Below are 19,932 nucleotides of genomic sequence, written 5' to 3' on the forward strand. Positions count from 1 at the left end.
TTTCAGCTTTGAAGTGGCTATAAGAATACCTGCAATAAAATAAAATAAAAATACCAATAAAGCAGGCACAGGAAAATTAGTGATGGAAGAACAAGGTCAAAGGAAGAGCTAAGATATAATAGAAATGAATGCCATGTGGACCCACCCACTTCCTACAATGATCTGCAAATGTGGCTTTGAGTTTCCTGCGGGCCAAGGCACTACTAGCAGCATGAGCTCTTGACAATTCATACTGTTCATGAGGCAGAGGCATATCTGGGGGTTAGTGAGGAGGGTGGGGGAAGGAGGAAGGAGGGAATTTCCCAGATATGAATATTTAGTAACTAATTTCGTTTTGGATGTCTCTAAGCTGCTTTTATAACAATTATTACTTTTCTTTATAAGGCACTTAATACTTTGCAGAGTAATTTCACATACTTTCTTTAATCGGCACAAAAATCCTATGCTGCAAGATTTGAGGGGAAGGTGTTATTAAAGCAGTAATGTAACTTTCATTCATGCATCAAGGAATGTTGCCTCGCTGGAAGCACAGTGCAGAAGCAGAAAGCACGCAGGAAGATCTCTGAGACAAACAACTCCAAGTGCATACACAGGAAAGCACCTCTCTCTCAGAACCTGTACTCCCCATGGAACCTGACATTCTAACGAGGTTAGAAGCCACAGCAGATGAAAACTAACAGAATAGGGGCCATTACAGGGAAACACTCTGAAAGCCCTCCAAAATGGTATGTACGGAAGCAGAGGCAAGAACTAAAAAGAAAAGAAAAAAAAAAAGCAAAGGAGCAGGTCATGTAGAAACAGAAAACGCTGAACACTCACCAGCTAGCACAGGCAGGGATGTGTCCTGGGCTCAGTCTCTCTGGTCTACACCCTGCCCTTCCTGATTTTTAAAAAAAATTTATTTTTATTTTCTTTTTTTCTTTTTTTTAAAATTTCTTTATTGATTATGGTATCACATAATTGTCCCCATCCCCTCATTCCCATCCCAAACCCCTTCCCACATATGCCCACCCCCGTTGTCCATGACCACCGGTTAGGCTTATATGCGTGCACACAAGTCCTTTGGTTGATCTCTTCCCTTTGTCCCCACCCTCCCCTACCTTCCCTCTGAGGCCTGACAGTCTGATCACTGCTTCTCTGTCTCCAGGTCTGTTTCTGTTCATCAATTTATGTTGTTCATTATTTCCCCTAAATGCGTCAGGTCATGTGATACAAGGAATTTTCTTATAAGAACCAAAACTGAGACAAGCCATAATGGTTTTGCTGAGAGACATTTTTTCCTATTTTTAAAAATTTTTTTACTAGCCGTTTCCTGCATGGTTTGTCTCCTCAGTCACTGTCCACAGGACTCTGAGAAGTTGTAGGAATATGCAGGCGCAGACTCAAGGCCCGACTTTCTCTCCAACGTTGTGGAAAGGGACTGTCCATCATGGGGCAGAGCCCTTTGCTCCCATACGCCACCTGGACAAAGCCCGGGGAGGGTGACCTCCCGGGGCATCCACGTTGGGCTTCCTGAGTTTCTTACACAGCCACCTCCCCGGCACTGCAGACACTGATGTGATCAGGACCACCCGCCAGCTCCCAGTTGCTATGGCCTTCAGTGACCTTCCAAGGCGTGTACTCTAAGAATTAAAAATCCTGACTTAAAACAGCCCACAGGGTCCTGCAGGCTCTGCCGGCGGCCGCCTACCTCTCCCGCCCATCGCACACTTGCTGTCTTGAGCCCCACCTGGTGGGCTTCCGCACATTTCTTCTCTCCTGAGCAGCCTGAAATGGCATTTCCTTGGAAAGCCTTACCTAACCCGGAGTCCAGATTGGGTTTCCTGGGGAAGCCTTACCACCTTTGCAATGGAGAATTTATCGTGGCCGCACTTAGCCTGATTGGTTAATGCCTGCTTCCTCCAGGGCACTGTGAGCTCTGGGAGAGCAGGGACTGTCTCTGGAATACATGCCTACTAAATATTTACTGAAAAAATGGATATCACAGGACAAGCACGATACATCTGCCTAAAATAGAATCGTTCAACTTTACCAAAAGATCTTTTGGGAGAAGGGGAAGCTGTTGTGTGTGTGTGGTTTTTTTGTTTTTTCCTTATTAGAGAGAAAAAAAAGATTTATTATGGAGTACAATGCAAAATTCATACGAATTTTAAGGCATATATATATACACACACACACACACACATATATATGACTTTGAGGATGCTTAAGCACAATGCCCCCGATTTTTCTGGAGGCATTGTGCTTAAAGTAATATGGAAAGACGGTCTGGTAAAAGATCCATTTCCAACGGAATCTGGATCATCAAGGCTCATCTTCATTTTACTAAGAGTATGTATATGAAGAGGGCTTTGCAAAGTATAAGGCTTTGTGCAAATATACTAGTAACTTATTATTACTGAGAAACCTGTGTCCTGACGGGGAAGGGAGGAGGGGGTAGTGATTTGGCTCCTATTACCCCGCCAATGACAGGGGAGGCTGGCGCCAGAACCCAGGTCTCCCGTGGCCTGTCCAGCGCACTGCTCTTCATAAAGGCACAGACAGCACCTGCCACCTGCTCCCTGCTGCAAAGGTCCCCTCCCTCCCTCTCAGCCCCATCGAGGGCTGATGCCCTGAGCCAGGCTCACATGCACGTTAAGTCCTGATCTACCAGAACGGAGAAGTGGGCAGAAAAATCAAGCCGAGCTTCCCCCCTCCCTCCCCCAATCATCATCCAGAAGCTCTCCCTGCTTTGCCTGCAAAGACTGGGCAGTTCCCCACCCACCAAAGCTGAAAACGCTACCAGCGCGGCTCCGGTCCAAACCCGAGCGGCTCGCCCCCTAGCGGCGGAGGCGCGCACTGCAGCAGCGCCTCCCCGCGACCACGTCCACCCCCGGTTCGGAGGGCGCCCCCCGGGCCGCGGGCCGGGAGGTGCGGGCGGCATGTGAGGAGCCCGGGAGCGGCGGGAAAGCTCCAAGTCACTGAGGGCTGAGAACACCCCGCAGGAGCCCACGCGGCCGCCCTGCTCCGTGGTCCTGCAGCGCGCTCTGTCCCTGCGCTCAGAGGTTGGCCACCGCCGCTGCTGCTTCAGAAACCGGGGATCCCCCTTAGGCTGCGGCCGAGGAGGGTGGAGGTCCCCGTCCATCCCCTCGGGCGGGGGATGCGGCCGCCTTTCCCGCAGCGTGCTTCCCGGACTGGGGCTGGAAGAGGGATTGCGGCGGGGAGCGCAGGCGACGGGCGGTGCGCGAGGGGGCGGCGAGAGGGACCCGCGCCCCGCACGCCCACCCGCACCCGGTCCGGGGCTGGGGCTCCGCGGGGGACCCCGCCCCGCCGCCTCGGGCTCGCGCCGCGCGCGCACGCGGGTGGGCGTGGGCGGCGGGGGCGCCGCGGGCCCCGGGCGTGTGTGCGCGCCGCCCCCCGCGCCCTCCCCCCGGAGCCGGAGCCGGAGCGGGCGGGCCGGCTCGCCGGGTGCGCGTCACGCGCGGGGCGGGCGGGCGGGCGGGGAGCCGGGGGTGGGGCCGCGGGACCGACCGGAGGGGCCGGCGCGGCGGCGGCGGCGGAGCCCGGGCCGGCGCGGGGCTAGGGCGGCGGCAGCAGGAGCGGCTTTGGCGGAAGATGGTGGCGCTGGAGGTAGGCGCGCCCGGAGCGGGGCTCCATTCCCGGTAGCGCCGCCTGCTCCCGCGGACCCAGCTGTCAGGCCAGGTACCACCGCCGCGGGGAGGGTTGGGGGGGCATGGGGGTGCCCGGCCGTGATGCCGCCGCCCCCGACGGAACCCGGATCCTCTCCGAAGCGCGCCCATGGGTGCAGAGAGGGGCTGCGTGAAACAATAGTGCCCGCGAGCGAACGGGGGCAGCCGGCGGCTGCATCCAGGGGGCAGCGCTTTGGCCGCCGAGCCGGCGGGGGAAGGGGCAGCGGGAGGTGGGAACGCCTGGGGTTCCTGGAGACGCAGGGCTTTAGGGGCAACGGGCAGGCAGGCTGGCAGACAGACGTGGCAGGACTGTGTGTGTGTGTGTGTGTGTGTGTGTGTGTGTAAGGTGCAGTCAAAGGGATTGGGGAGGGGGGACCCAAGGTGCTGGAGGGCGGGGAAGGCATGTCAGGCATCCCTGCTAGGACCCCGCATCCCTCCGCTGGCTCTCCGGGAGCCAGAGTGCCTGCTGGCAGGGATGGAGTGGGCAGGAGGCACTGGACGTGTGAGTGCAGGGCGAGCCCGTCCGGCAGGGGCGGGTTTGTAAAACCCCGTGTGAGTGTGTGTGTGTGTGTGTGTGTGTGTGTGTGTGTGCACGCACTCGTGTGGTTGCAGCCACGCTGCTCCGCGAACTGCGCTCCGAGCCCAGCGGGCGTGCGTGCGGGAGCCCCGGCTCGCGGTCCCCGCCGCCGGCTGTGGGACAGCGGTCTGTCATTCCTACCCTGCAACTCGAAGCTCCGGCTCTGCTCTGCTCCGGGCGTGTGCATGGCCGGGCGTAGAGGGATTCTCTCTTGCCTTTTCTCTGGCCTCTCGACTAGGGGATGTGGAAATGTGCATGTGGCGTTGGGCGCATGGCAGGGAGATGGGATCGTGGTTACTCACCCCTGTCTGGGCTTGCAGGTGTCCCTGGTTTTGCAGGGAGCCTCCATCCTGGGGCACGTCTCTTCCTCAGCCCCTGCTCCGTGAGGGTCTCCGCCGCCCTGACTCTGCAGTTTCTATTGTTTATCTTGTGTCTGAGCTCGAGGAGAAGGGTCTGGAATGGCCACAGTCCTCTCTCTCCATCCCCACAACTTTCAATGTCAGCTAGACCTTCCCACTCCACATGTGAACGTTGGGAAACCCAATATCTGAAGCAGGGTTGGGTCTTTCTGTTGGTCCTTGTAGAATGAACTCTGGAGGTTAGTGTAAAGAGATTTGGTCAAGGTGGAGGTGTTAAAAAAAAATAAAAAGGTCGTACTGAGTAATGTGTAGTACCCCATCTGTCATCGTCACCTAGGCAGGGCATCTTCCTCAGGAAAGGGGATACTTTATTCCTATTGCTTGAGACACCCACGCTCCCAGCTTTCACGGTGCCACATATCATTCGGGAACTGAAATCCCCCAAGACCCAAGGTGATGGGGTCCCGGTTGAGTGAACCATCCGGGTAGCCTGTGAATTTGGCAAATGGCAGGCCAGCAATAAGTCACTCCGTGGGAACCAGGACCAAGTACGGAGTCCAGATCCTGTAGCTGTTGGATGGTCTTTGCGTAATAAAGATAGGCTTGCGTGGGTTTGGGAGACAGGAAGGGAGAGAGCGTATTCCTACGTGTGCCCCACTGCAGTTGGACTTCCCGGCGCCTGTAGGTCTCCTGTGGTGTCTGTGGGAATGGATGCAGCTCTAATTTAATATATCAATACTTATTAAAATGCGGTGTGACTAGATGAACCTGTGTGGCACCTATTTGAACTCCAGCATCGGGAATTCCACTGCATTGCTGTTAGAATCCAAAGTGGCGGCTGCCCAGGTCCTATTTGGTAGCACTCAGAGCCACACGGATAAATACCCAACACATTAGTATGAGAGGCTCCTTTCTTTTTCTTAGAAAAAAAAAATTGTTTCATGTTAGCAAAAGTTACATGATATCATTGTTACCTTGAACATAATAAAAGTAGGTCTACCCACATGTGTTTCATTCTTCCCAGTCATCTTCTCTTTATTAATGATGATCGATAGGCCAGGTGCTCTTGAAACCGTGAACATTAAACATCCCTCTGTCCTTCACGTCAAACCTTCTACAATTTTAATGTGAGGTTGTTGGAGCTCCTCCAGGATTTAAGGATAGATTTATTTAAAAAATGAGTTTTGAATCTTAGTCCTTTACCTTCTTATTTGTTCTGCCAATTTCTTTCTGAGAAAAGTACTTAAGGAATTTAAAAGGCATTCTAAGAGGTTGACGCTTTTTTTTTTAAGTTATTGTGTTTATATTTGCATGGAAAATCCAGCGATGTAAATGTTGGACAAGAAAGCTTAAGAATATTAGACATTGCCAAGGTAAATAAGCTGGATAGAAAAAGAAGAATTATACAACAGCATAAAAACGGATGACTCAGGAATTAGTGATTTCCTTTCTCATGCAAATGTGATGATTGTCAAAGGCACTGCCTGGCTTTTCTAGAGGTTGGACTGGCGAGGTTATTGCGGCAGCCTGGATCCTGTAATTCAGTCTAGGACACAGTGGTACCTTCTGCTGTAGCCTGCAGCCAGCCATTTGCTTTAGATGGATGTGTTCTCTTTACCTACAGCAACACTAATGCTTTTCCTTTTCATTATTACATCTCTTAAAGAAGTTTGTTCTTCAGAAGACTTGGAAATAAAAAACATTAGGAAACTAACCTGTGGGGCCAAAAGGAATAAACTATCGGGGGAGATGGGACTTGTATTTTATAAGGGAAACGTGATTGTTGCTAAACTTGAGATAATTTCAAGCCTAAAAAATCCATAGTTAACCCTTTGGGTTACCATCACGAACTCACAAATATCTGTGAATTGCCTACTACATCTCAGGCACAGTGTACCTTTGGAAAGGATTTGGGAGATGTTAGGAGAGTTGGAGATTTGAAGAATAACTTAGATCCTGCTCAGAGGGAGTTCACGGTCTGGAAGGGGCGAGAGAGCATGTTGCATATAACTATCTATAAAAATGTTAGAAAATGCTTAAGAAGCCATATTTCTTGGGAGTTCACAAGATACACCAATCACTTCAAATGGAAGAATCAGGGAAGGTTACGTGGAAGAGATAGAAGGCTGAGCTGGATTTACACAAGTGGCGTTTGGGGTGGCAGGGAAGGAGGGGCAGACTTGGGGAGGCACCTGTGGTGGAAGGTGTGTGCCTGCACAGAGAACAAAGAATGGTGTGCTTGGGCTAAGCACAGGAAATATCCAGAGATGGAATAAGAGAGGTAATGAGGTGAGAAAGAGAGGTTCTTTCAAGATTGTGGAGCAACTTGCATGCAGATTTTATTCAGTAAGTACCAGGGAGCCATGGAAGGTTTATGAGGAGGAGAAGAAGGAGGGTTAACAGGATCAGATCTGTGCTTTAGAGCGATGAACTTACAGCATTGTGTTGGGTGTAATGAAATGGGAAAAGACTGGAAAGAGTGAGACCAGACAGACTGCAGTCAACTAGGTATAAGAGGAAAGGAGGCAATGGGTGTAAAGGGAAGGAGACAGACTCAAGAGACAGGGAGCAGGAATACTCTGAGCACTTAGCAGGGAAGTCAAAGGTCATTGTCAGGCTCAGTTGAGAGCATGATGGGGTCACTGTCAGCAGGTTCAAAGGAGGGTGAGAAAGAGGCAAAAAGAAATTTCATTTTAGGCATGGCAGGTTTGTTCAAGGGAAGGGACTAGAATACAGGTGTTGGTCTTTGGAGAGAGGTAGAGTTACAAAGAGAGGTTAGTAAGTCATCACTTAAGAGCAATTTTGATGTCTCAGGAATGGCCAGTAAAGGAAGGAAATGGAGTGAGAAGCAAAGAGTAAAAGTGGGGTCCTTGGGGGATGTCTGCATGTTAGAGGGGAAGAGAAGAAGAGAGCAATATTAAACAAGGGGCAGCTGAGAAAAAATGGTGGGCATAGTATGTTGTCATGGAAGCTAGGAAAGGTGAGGGGAGCTACTGATAGGAGCAAAGGGAAGCCAGCATTATAGGCATTTCATTTGGGCAGCTTCAGCAGGAGGCTGCAGTTTTGCACTCCTCAGGGAACTACTGGCCCATTCCCCTAAGATCACTGGAGGAAGGGGTCCAACAAAAGGAAGGTATATGCAAGCACAGTGAGGTTGGGTGACTAGGCAAGGTGCCTGTCAGTCAAATCTGGGAACAGAGCTCATTGGCCAGAGTAGGTGGAGCCACTGCAAGTGCATGAAAATTTGGGAATATGTAATCCCCTAAACAAAGGAGTTCGAATTCTTGTTCCACTTGACTCTTGGCTCATGGGGTCCTTTTGTTCCTGCTTCCTTGCATTTTCTGATGTTTCCTCCATAGCCATGTGGCCCTGTGGACTGACATGCAAGGTGGACTGCAATGGGGAACACAAACTATGCTAGCCTGATTTTAGACTGGACTCCAAATTGGAATGGAAGCTCTGGACACTAGCTTTTATTCTAGCTATTGAAGGCCCAGCTACACTTCTTCCTTGGCGGAACAAGGGGAAATGGGACCTTGGAAATGCAGGGACATAATTCCACAGGAATAAAACCATCTACAAAACCTCATCCTTTTGTGGGGTCCTTTGGAAATTTTTATTCCAGCAGTACACCAAGAACCCCACTCCCACCATCATTCATCACTCATACAGTGGGGGCGAGGTCACAACAAAGGAAAAACCATTGGCTCTGATCCCTGGCTTTCCCCCATTATCTTTGAGGGAGGTGGGAGTGGCAGCCAAGCCACGAGAGATGATGTACATGGACAACAGTAAAGACAAACTTTTTTAAAAAAAAATTAGTTAAATGGAGTGGGGGAAGGAGAGTTTGATGTGTCAAAGCAATGGCATATGGAGGGAAAGGAGCGTTTTTAGTATAGGAAGACTTGAGTCTACATTACAAGTAGAGGAGAAGAACCTATTGAAGGGAAGAGAGATTGAAAAATGTAAGGGAGAAGCTCACCTGCTGAAATGGAATCTTCAAGAAGATGGGAGAAGCACAGTGGATAAAGACAAAGAAAAGACTCTCAAGACAGAAGCATGGGATTTTTGAGGTGGAACTAAAGGAATGTGGCCATAGTATTCTAAGTATAATGTGGGCAAAAGAAAAGTGGGCAGATGAGGAGAATCTCAAAGACTGTGGAAGTGCAGCAGTGAATCAGTCAAGGGTGAATAAAAGATTATCACCCAATGATGAGGACCTTCTGCACTTGGAGAGCATGAGTTTAATTAGAGTTTGTAATTAGAGTTTGTCTCCTTCTTATGTAATTGTTGTGATAGTGAGCATTAAGTGTTCAGTACATTTGTGGCTCCTCCTTCTCTTAAATTTAATGAAAAGAAAAATATTTACTTTTAAAATGAGCCAAATAAAAGACTTTTTGCTGTGGAGCATTCCCTGTGACTATTCTCTCTCCAGAGTTGCTGACCTAAATAAATGAAGCTTATGGTAAAATAATGGAGAAAGCATACGTGTGTTTAAAAAGATGAGCTTTCCCTATTTATAACAGCAGGACATAGCTTTACAGTGAAGTATAAAGTCGATTTTTCAAAAGAAAAATCAAATATAGTGCCTCACCCAACAACATATCCATCAATAAATATTTGTCACATAAATACATAAATAAATTCATTTTTTAGTAAGGTAGGTATAGTAGCTAAGATCTAAAATTTCAGGATTTCTTATTAAAGTATATTTTATTGATTTTTTTTACAGAAAGGAAGAGAGAGAGATAGAGAGTTAGAAACATCGATGAGAGAGAATCATCGATCAGTTGCCTCTTGCACCCCCACACCCCACCGAGGATGTGTCCGCAACCAAGGTACATGTCCCCTGACCGGAATCGAACCTGGGACCCCTCAGTCCGCAACCCAACGCTCTATCCACTGAGCCAAACCAGTTTCGGCAAATTTCAGGATTTCTCATTTACACCGTGGACAGTAAATGAATTCCATCCTATGGCCTACACATGGGATGATAGGATTACATGATTTTATTTTTTTCATACCCGCTATGTATGTTGTAGTTTTACCAAAACCATTTTTTCTCATAAAACAACCCTTAAGTTAGGGGCTGTGTCGTGATTCCAGACGAGTTTTAGGAACTTCAGCTATGGTGAGTGATGATTTTGAGGGTCTAAATGATGAAGTCATTTACTCATTCTTCCAACAAATGTCCACTCAACACCTTCTCTGGGCCAGATACCCTTTTAGGTGCGAGGGATGCAGTAAGGTGCAAAGGGCATGCAAGGGAGGGTAAGTCCCTGCTGTTGCCCACCTCTTAGTGGGAGGAGATTTGAAAATAAATAAGCAAATATATTAATATGTCAGGTGGTGGTAAGTGCTCCGAAGAATAAAGCAGGGAAGGCAATAGAAGGCGACAACATAGGAGGTGATGCTACTTTACATGGGGCGATCAGGGAAGGCCCGGAGCAGAGAGCCGAAAGGTCCGAAGGGGTGAGCCATGCGGATAATGGGGGAAGGGCCTTCTAGACAGAATGTCAAGAGCCAAGGGCCTCGGTTGGGAATGTGCTTGGCATTATCCAGGAACAGCAGAGGAGCCACAGCAGTCCCTTGCATCACCTGGCTATGGACCTGATAGGAGGAGCAGTCCCTGAGGGACCCTGCAATGAGATGCTTTGCCCTTTGGTTCTGAATCAGTCGTCTACAAAGCTGTATCACCGTATGCCATTTTGGGGCTGACCTGTGTGTGCTGGGTGTGAGTCAGTGCTGCCTTTATAAAAAGATGCTCTCCTCAATCAGACATTTAAATTAGAAAGCTTGAAGAGTGGCTCTGTCTGGGTGGTGATGGAATACCAGGCAACTGGAAGTGCCACACCCTCTTCTGCTGTCTGCGTCTCCTTTAGTTATAGGGCTCCTTCTCTTCCTCCATGTCTCATGACCCATTCTAAGGAGTCCCATTCTGAGGCACTGTTTTTTTGTTCATCTGGGTATACCCGACAACAGAAAGGCTTTTTGCATTCGTATGGGATCATCGAACACTTACTGAAAGGAATGCATGAGACATTTCCAAAGATCCATGTACTTCAGGTGTAAAGAATGTGTGTAAAGCTCTTTTACTTTGATTTCTATGGACAGTCGTTTTTCAAAGAGAACACAACATAGCCACAGGATGCTGAAATAATGAATGCATGCAGTGCCCCAGACAAGTAGTTTACTAGTATTTGGGAGGTGACCCTAAGAAGCATAAGTGAGAAGGTAGAAAAATTAGATACATTTTTGAAGGAAAGAAAGCCAATGAGAGGTTGGCTTGCCCAGTTGATGTGGCTCAGTGGTTGAGCATTGACCAATGAACAAGGAGGTCACAGTTCTATTCCCAGTCAGGGCACTTGCCTGAGTTGTGGGCTTAATCACCAGGAGGGGATGTGTAGGAGGCAGTTTACCAATGATACTCTCTCATCATTGATGTTTCTATCTCTCTCTCTCTTCCTTCCTCTCTAAAATATATATTAGAGGCCCGGTGCACAAAATTTGTGCACTGTGAGGGGGGGCCCTCAGCCCAGTCTGTGCCTTTTCTCAGTCCGGGACCCCTTGTGGGATGGGCCTAAGCAGGCAGTTGGACATCCCCCTCACAGTCTGGGACTCCTTGCTCCTTACCACCTGCCTGCTCGCTGCTCCTTACCACTCAGCCGGCTGCTCCTTAGTGCTGCCAGGGAGGCAGCAGAGGTTCCTGCCACTGCTGCTGTGCTTGCAGGCCATGAACTCGGCTTTTGGCTGAACAGCACTCCCCCAATGGGAGCATACTGACCACCAGGGGCAGCTCCTGCATTGAGCATCTGCCCCCTGGTAGTCAGGGCACATCATAGCAACCGGTTGTTCTTGTCATTTCACCATGACAGTCGCTTAGGCTTTTATTATATAGATATTTTAAAAAGAGGTAAGCTAATGAGCAGATTACCACTGTGGGCAAATGAGGCTCCGTTCTGCTGGTCTTGTGTAGAATGAACTTATGATTGTGCACCAAGTTGTAGGCAACCTGGGATGTTTATCCACCCTTTTACATGGGGGCAGAAATTCCAAGCACTTGAAGGCTGCCATTAGGCCAGGCTCGTTCCAGGGGCATCAGAGAAAGCCCCTGGGCAGTTCAGCAGAGAGGCAGAGTGGGCTGGGGGTGGGGAGCTGTTGGTGTGTAGGGGAGCTGTCCACCAACTGTACTCAGAAGTGGGCTGAGGAGATATGAGGCAGGGCAGCACCAGCCTCTGTTTCACATGGCACAGAGAGAACAGAAGGAATTTTTTGATGGATGAGAATTGGCTTGATAGCATCTATTGGTATTTTAATTTGGGAATTGTAATGTAGTGCAATAGCGACCTATAGTTCAGTTCACTCAAGCCAACTATCGACAATCCTCAGTGATCTAGGATACAGATGACCATGTATAAAATACCCTCGGTTATAAAGTGGCCCCCACTTTTCCCAGGAGAAGGCTTTTAAAAAGATCTTATACCAACTAGGATAGACACATTTCCTCTTCAGCCTCCTCCTTGACTACTCCATGTGGACTGGTTAATGTGAAAAACACAGCAGTGGTTTATTTCATAAAGAAAATGGTTAGCCCATCATTCTGAACACTGTAATCATTTCTGTTTCTGACTTTTAGTAAATTTTGTAATTGGAGACCAATTCTGTATTAATGAACATGGACACCTACTTTTAAAGAAGCGGTTCAGTCTCTGTTTTGGACACGGTTAGACTTCATGATCCCTAGGGAGAATACAGTTTACACCATGTCCTAGCAATATGGGTAAGTGTATGCAAACAAACACACATGCACATTTACGCATGCACAAGTCACTGAAACAAAAGTTTTGAAAATACATGTCCTTCATTATATGTAATACACTCTGATATTTTCTATTCTCCTAGAGGCCCAGTGCATGAAAATCGTGCAAGAGTAGGCCTTCCTTTCCCCGGCTGCCGGCAGGCACCCAGGAGGGCTTCTCTCCAGCTGCCGGCAGGCACCTGGCACCCAGGCTTCCCTGGAAGCCCCAGCTTTGTCTGGAAGGTCACCCGGTCTAATTAGCATATTACACTTTTATTATTATAGATGTGGTTGTGGGTCCACTCAGCTGATTTCAGCACGAATGAACGAGTCCTGACACCCAGTTTAAAAGCACTGTTCTCTTGTGTCACATCCACCAGTAGAGCGCTTATTTCCATAAAGTGTGAAGTAATTTCATGTCAGAAGGGCTCCCCTCTCCCCCATTTGTCTCAGATTGTTAGCACACTTGGATATTCGGCAGTGTGGGTGTACAATGTCACAATAATCCTAAAGGGAAAAACGTTCTTTTTGAGTAAATATTTTCTTTCCAAAAGAAGAAATTATTAGTGTGGAAAGTGGGAAGTAGAGTAAGTTGAATGGATCAGTTCTTGAATCTGGTGGCTTTGTTCCCAGAACCTGAATGTTTCCCCTTGGGTCTGCCTGCCTGCGCACACTGGCCCGAGGGAGTTTGCAGTCAAATGGATTAACAGATCAATAACATTGGCCTCCTAAGCAGGGGTATATGTACAATATTCTTGTTGGATTTGGGACATTTGGTCTCCTGAATGTGGAGTGGAGGAGAGGAACCCAACTTACCTTTGATGACTTGCTCCATCCATTGCTCCCAGTCTGAGATGTTGAATGTGTGTCTGACCTAAGGCATGCCTTCCGCACTAGACCCAGGCAATAGCCGATAGACCCCCACCGTCAGACTGGGGTTATGTATTTCTGCGAAGGTGGTGGCCCATGGCAGGGAGGCCTCGCCTGTAACAGGTGGAAACTGAAACGAGAAAGTTAGAGACTAGGAAAAAAAAAAATCAACTTGGATCACAGCCAGATGGTTTTCTTTACTTTGGTGAAGTCTAGCTCGGGTTTTCCTATGTTCTCCTTCTGAAGAGCTTCCTACAGTCTGCAATGGGCTCGCAGGAACCCTCAGGTGGTTGAGCGGTGGTTTCTGATGATACGGTCACTTGGGTGGTAGGTGGTAAGTCTGGAGCCTGCTTAACTTGAGCTTGGTGAAGCCAGGGCTTGGATCCTAGTTTCATAGGAGAATTAGGGGTTAGTAACATGTGATAAGGGCTCACCCACATGGGTTTAAGTTGATCATTAGGACATTTGTTTTTCCAGGATTTTAAAGTCACTCCATCTCTGGGGTTGGAATGTTGTAATGGGACAACTGTGGGTACTTCATCCTGTTAGAAGAAGATTTATGAACAGCAGTTAAAGTTAATCCCAAGGATTACTTTTAGAGTGTCTAATTCTTTCGTCTTTGGGTCATGAACATTTCTAAGATTTTTCTCTAAGACAGGAAGAGAATTCCATATGATATTTCATAAGGACTCAGTTGGGTCCTGCTCCTGGGGGCTACTCCAATCCTGAGCAGGGCAACAGCCAATGCCATTTATGCGAGTTCTTGGCAAAGTCTAGCAAAGGTATAAAGTGTGGTGCGCCTTCTCTGATTTTCCAGTACATTGTGGCCTCCAGGAGGCGTGAAATTTCTTTTGTATTCCTGAATGTTGAGGAACTTTCTGTGTCACCGTGGCAATAAAGGCACTTCCATTGTCACTTTGAATAGAAGAGGACAGTCCAAACCTAGGAGTGATTTCTTTTAATACGGCTTTTACTGCTTCCGAGGTCTTCTCTGACCCGCACATCATGGTTTTGCAACCACGCCGAAGTTAGGAACCCCGATCTTACAAAAGCTAGCCATTTCCTGGGAATCCCCTGAGCTGTTGGCAGATGGTGGCATTGCCATCCTAGCTACAGCTTCCCGCCTGCCTGATAGCAAATTTCTTTGTCCTGGAGATAATTCAAATCCAAAACCATCCTAGAGGGCTAGGATATGTAGGCTTTCTTTTGGGAAATGTCACCTCTGTCCAACCAGAGAGTATAGGTATTTTTTTCAGGGGGTTCTTTTGCTGAGACTGGTGAAGGTCATCAACAGACTGGAGTGACTTGTCATTATGCAGCTGAAGGGTAGGGGCATACTGAGAAGTCTTCAGCAGTACTGTCTTTACCTTTAAAGTCTGGGTCCTCACATTCAAATGCAAACAGCTCTTGAGACTAGGGGCTCAGAGGTACCCAAAAGAATGCATCTTTTAAATCTAGCATAGAAACCAACAGAATTCCCTAGACAAGGTGGTTAGCAAGGTGTAGGAGTTAGGGACCACCAGGTGGATGAGGTGATGACGTCCACTATTTGGTTAATGGCCCACAAGTCCCGAACAAACCATTATTTATTAGTGCTTGTTTCTGCGCCAGTAAGATGGGAGTTAGAATTTAAAACTAAATATAATTAGTTGTAAAAACCCTCGGTTTCAGCTTTGCTGGGGCTGTGTAAACTGTGCCCACTTGCAGGGCCCTTACCTCATGGCTGGACTGATTAGTCACTGGCCTGGCTAATCTTTCCTCACAATTCTTTCCTGTTCTTTTCCCTTCCTGCCTCTTTCCCAGGATGCCACCCCCAAAACCCTGGGAGTGTTAGACATTCCGTTCAGTTACTTAATTCTCCATTTTAACCTAATGTATTTCTCCCCAAATGTGAAAATAGTTTTTACACCCAATTAACAATTTTTATTCCAAATAACTTGAGCGTACAAGAATCTTTTTTTTTTTTTCCCTGAGCCTAATACGTAGGGGAATTTTGTGCTAAAGGAGCTAGAATTTGTTCCACAGATGGTATGTCTTCATAGCATTAGTATGAAAGTCTAAGGCAGGGGTCTGCAACCTTTAAGACATAAAGAGCCACTTGGACCCGTTTCCAAAGGAAAAAAAAAAAACCTGGGAGCTGCAAAACCATTGCAACATTTAAAACAAATATAACGCTGCATATATTGTTTCTTGCCTTAATGCTATATACCGGATCGTGCAGTTAGCTGTCAATCTGAAGAAAAAAAGGACTTTTTCACTTAACAATGTAAAATATATTTTTGCAAATTAATAGCTAATTAAAATATTTAATTTACCTGGCTAATGGGATTTTTGCTCCTGAACCTCAGTGCACAGTGTCAGCACATCAGGGCTGTAAGACGTTACCTTCATTTTCACACGGGCTTGCCAGTTGTCGGAGCCGTGGTAAAGCTTCAAGAGAGCCGCATGCGGCTCTGGAGCCGCAGGTTGCCGACACCTGGACTAAGGAATCTTGTGTTCAGGTATGAGTGCATCCTTTATGCCTTGCAGGTTGTCTAAGATAAATACATCTATATCAGTTCCTGTTTTAAAACCTCAGCAGGTTCCCAATCCAGTGAATGAAAAACAAGTTAACATCACAACCACAAAGCACCAGACACTTTGCTAAGTACCATACACAGTTAACTCATTTGCTTCTATAACCACCCCACTTCCTCTTCAAACTCTTATCAGGAACAGATACTCTCAGTGACTAGAAGAAACATAGGTGTGACTTATGTCACAGAAATAGAAACAGGCCCCACAATTCCTGTCCTCAGTTTACTTTGTCCTGGGCCCCTACCCCACCTGCCCAGTAGGACTGGCTTGTTTGTGGTGCCTCTGTCCCATGGGGGACGTGTGTGTGTGTGTGTGTGTGTGTGTGTGTGTGTGTGTGTGTTACTGTTGCACTGACATCTTTCTAATCTCTACCCCATCAGGTGCAGGCTCAGGACAGCTGTAATTGGGGGCTGCCACTGCTTAGCTGCCATCCTTGAGCAAGCATCTGGATTTGGCGGAGCCTCAGTTTCCCCAGCTGTTAAAGGGGGAATGATGAAACCTGCTCTTTCTCTCTCTCTTCCCACAGAGAGTTGCTGGGAGGGCCGAACGCACTATAAAGGGTTACAGAGAAGTGAGACAGACGTGTCACTTCTTCACCGTGAGCTTGGGCAGAGGCGACGTCTCCCTCCTCTAACCAGGGGTCAGCAAACTAGGTCTGTATCACAACTCTGAGCTCTGCCCTTGGGGCACAGAAATAGCCACAGACATTACGTAAGCCAGTGAGGGTGGCTGCATTTCAATAAAACTTTATTTGTGGACACCTATGTGTCCACTGACATTTGAATTTCATAGGACTTTCTCGTGTCACAAATTTTGATTCCTCTCTTGCTCTCCCCCCGCCAACCATCTATCTATAAAAGTAAAAGCAAGCCTCTCCACACTTCCAGCTGCATAAAACCAGGTGGTGGGCCAGATTGTCTCACGGACCTGAGTTTGCGGACTCCCGGGTAAATGCTCACAGCACCCTACACCACCGGTTAGCAAGCAACCGCAGTTCACTTTGGACTACAGGAATGCTGCCCCCTTTATTCCATCTCTCTCTTCCAAAATATACACCCCACATACATACCTTCCAAAAATCTCCTTCAGCACTGGGAAGGATAGTAGCATAGAGCTAGAATCCATGTGCACACGTATGTATATATAGTATAACAGAATACATATTTATTAAATTAATGGAGATAATGAAATCTGTTGCTTTCTGTTATTTCTCCATCTTTAACATAAATTCTGCCTGTTCTTCAGTAAACCTTAGGGGATATTTGAATTAACTTTTTGTTATTAAATGTAAGGGCTTTAAGATTCATGCTTTCAAGTCCCCCATCACCTCATCAACCCAACCTCAGCCCCACCCACCTATTAACCAAAAAAGGAAAAGAATTGCATGGAAGAAGGGGAAAACAAAACCAACATTTCAGCATTAAAAAAAAGTGATTAGAGAATAACGGAAGTGGACAAACATTTAGCCTTGGCCCCTGGGGCTTTCCGTTGTTGTAGGAGTGTTGAGGCTGAGTGCTTTTCTGTCCCAGCTGCCAGCAACCCCACTATTTGCTGTGCTTTCCCAAAGATTGAACTTGGGGGCAGAACTCTGTGCATTTGGCTATAAAATAAAGCGGACCTGGAAAACTGAATTTTGTCTTTACACCGCATCTTTTTATATTGTTATTAATCCTCACCGGAAGGTATCTTTCCACTCATTTTTAGAGACAGTGTAAGATAGGGAGGGCAAGAGAGAGAAAAAAACACCTCAGTGTGAGAGAGACGCATTGATTGGTTGCCTCCTGCATATGCCCTGACCAAGGCCGGGGATCGAGCCTACAACTGAGGTATGTGCCTTTGACCGGAAGTGAACCCAGGACCCTTCAATCAGAGGGTTGACGCTCTACCCACTGAGCAAACCAGCTAGGGCTGCACCATCTCATTACCTGTGGTGCACGTATTTCCCCAACACGTGTCAAGGAATCACCTCCATCTCTGAAAAGCAAAGCCTCGATCACAGCTCCTGTTTTACTTCTGAATAAATATAAGCTGGGAATAGAATTATCAGGAAATACATAAATTGAAAATGCTCTTCTCAAAACGAGGTGGACACAGTTGGATGGTGGAATCACAGCAGTGTGTGTACGTGTGTTATTTTTCTAAACATTCTGAGACAAATATGTTTCTCTGCACTCTATCATGTGGAAATTATATATGTGGATGCACATGTGTGTGTTTCTAAGGGGTGGGAGGAAAGGAATATGCTAAAAAAAAAAATGGAACCAAAAATCATTGTTAGTTTATAATCCTTATTAAAATTGTGAAGAAAGGGAGCAATTCAGTCAGCTTTCGAACGAGCGCTTGACTTTTTTAGTCTGCCAACATATATTCATTTGCTGTAACGTGGACAACAAGATGCACAGCTGGTGTAAAATAAATTTATAAAGTGTGCTTTCAACTTGGCATAAATGGTTAGCGCTCGGTAGATGCTGTCTAGCCTGGAAGATGGAATGCTAAGCCCGTTTAGAAGTGCGCTTTACATTTACGTCCTGCGAGGTCTTTGAGGCCTGTCTGGGGAGGAGTGGAGGCTGAGGGGCTCAGGATTTCGTGCCTTATTATGTCTGAGCGGCTCCAGGTGAGACACAACGCATTAGCCGAGGATGGAAGACTGTTTCCAAAATTGCCCTTAGGGGATGGAGGCAGAGGGAACAGGATGGGGGTCAAGAATGGGGGGGGGGGGGGAAGCAGGCTTCACCAAGAACTGCAAGGTGGTGGGAGGTAATGAACCATCTGTCTGCAGTTTCTCACGTGGGATGAGAAACTCCCCTGGAAGCTGAGAGGCTGAGCTTATGAAGGAGCAGGGTGAAAGTTTCGTTCACTATGTTAGCTGCACGGTGAGTCTGACCTTTGCTTCTTTCTCTTGTAACCTTCCCCTTTCTTACCCGCCCCCTCCTGCTTTCTTGCCCCTGGGGAGTTACAGTGAAGCCCGGCTTGTCCCATCGCGTGGCCAGGTGGATGGCTCTCTTCCAGGCTGGAGCTTTGCAGCACACGCCTGGTCTCCGTTGGCTGTCCGTTGGCGTGTCGGGCTCTGACACCGGTGCCGCCTGGAGGTCTGCCTCTGTTGGCACGGCTCCTAGAGGTCTGGTTGGGCGCACTGAGCAGACGCTGCGAAGAGGGTTGGAGAGGAGGGCTCTGCTTTAGTGAGAAGCTGCTGCTGGGGCGTGTGGGAAGCCCTCAAACCTGGTGTGATCTCCAAGTCCTGAGTGGGAGCTCTGGGCTGTACGTGGGCCTCAGGGTTGTCCCCACCTGAGTCAGTGCGGTCGGTGTTTCATGCTCCCTGCCTGTCAGTTATTGGCTGAGGGCCTGGGGGTGAAAGGGATTGTGTGTGTGTGTGTGTGTGTGTGTGTTGGGGGCGGAGGGTGGGGTAAATTTGTAGGTGTTTGGCTCTTCCCATGAAAGAGCAAAGCTAGTGCTGCTGTTGGCTCAGCGAGGCTCTGGGCAGGACCCTGATATTGTCCACCAGCTGCCCAGAGGCTTCTCTCTGGGGCGGTCAGGCAGAGAGCCATCCATCAGTTTCACTGGGACTCCCCAGATGCTAGTCTTTTCCCCTACCCCCACCCCAGGAGGACTGCTGGCTCCTGGGGATGTGTGTGTTGCATGGAGCAGAGGGCTGGGATCCAATTTTCTGGTTACAATGAATCTCCTGTTTCCAGAGCCTTTTCCACTCATCGTTTGTTAGAGCTGCGTGCCTGGGGTCTCACAGTCCAGTCAGTTCCAAAGAGATGTGTGGAAATCTGTAGTTGGTGGATCTTCTCTGTGTGGATTTATGCCCTAGCTATGCCTTTTTATGCACTTAAGTGGGGTCTTGAGAGTAAAAGGGTACACATACATGTGGTCATTTTACCAACCTTTAACCACTCAAAAGAAAAGCTAATGTAGAATCTTGGAAGGAATTCACACACATTCACACACACACACACACACACACTTAAATAATTATATTCATGCAACTTCATGAAAATAGGCTAATAGTTGAGAATTAGCTAATCTATTATTATCTAGCAAAGTGTTATATTAGTCAAAAGTGTTCCCATGTTATCACAC

At 47.8% G+C, this 19,932-nt stretch overlaps 1 protein-coding gene, 1 long non-coding RNA gene and 1 other non-coding gene across 8 annotated transcripts in view; 1 reads left to right on the top strand and 2 right to left on the bottom strand.

Moving 5' to 3' along the window:
- Positions 1 to 1,303: 1,303 nt before the first annotated feature.
- LOC118716834 lies at positions 1,304 to 1,507 on the bottom strand. The gene has a single exon (XR_004987285.1). It is a non-coding gene; the product is annotated as a small nucleolar RNA SNORA73 family (small nucleolar RNA).
- A 2,008-nt stretch (positions 1,508 to 3,515) lies between these two features.
- The window catches only part of APBA1 (amyloid beta precursor protein binding family A member 1), a 190,445-nt gene continuing 174,028 nt past the window's right edge, over positions 3,516 to 19,932 (top strand). For 2 of the 5 annotated variants that reach the window (XM_036433844.2, XM_045580135.1), the window contains exon 1: positions 3,517 to 3,681. The gene's annotated coding sequence lies outside the window, so the exon portion shown is untranslated. Of the gene's footprint in view, positions 3,682 to 19,932 lie in introns of all 5 variants that reach the window. The other 3 variants (XM_045580136.1, XM_045580137.1, XM_045580134.1) reach the window with 3 other exon arrangements.
- LOC123652141 lies at positions 6,170 to 13,765 on the bottom strand. Of its 2 annotated transcripts, none has more exons than XR_006741291.1 (4): positions 13,529 to 13,764; positions 13,219 to 13,386; positions 8,974 to 9,049; positions 6,170 to 6,289 (listed from the first exon to the last, which is right to left on the bottom strand). It is a non-coding gene; the product is annotated as an uncharacterized LOC123652141 (long non-coding RNA). The 2 variants fall into 2 exon arrangements; XR_006741292.1 differs by having other exon boundaries at positions 6,200 to 6,319; positions 13,529 to 13,765.

This window comes from Pipistrellus kuhlii, unplaced genomic scaffold (assembly GCF_014108245.1).
Source record: "Pipistrellus kuhlii isolate mPipKuh1 unplaced genomic scaffold, mPipKuh1.p scaffold_m20_p_12, whole genome shotgun sequence".
Taxonomy (NCBI): Eukaryota; Metazoa; Chordata; class Mammalia; order Chiroptera; family Vespertilionidae; genus Pipistrellus; species Pipistrellus kuhlii.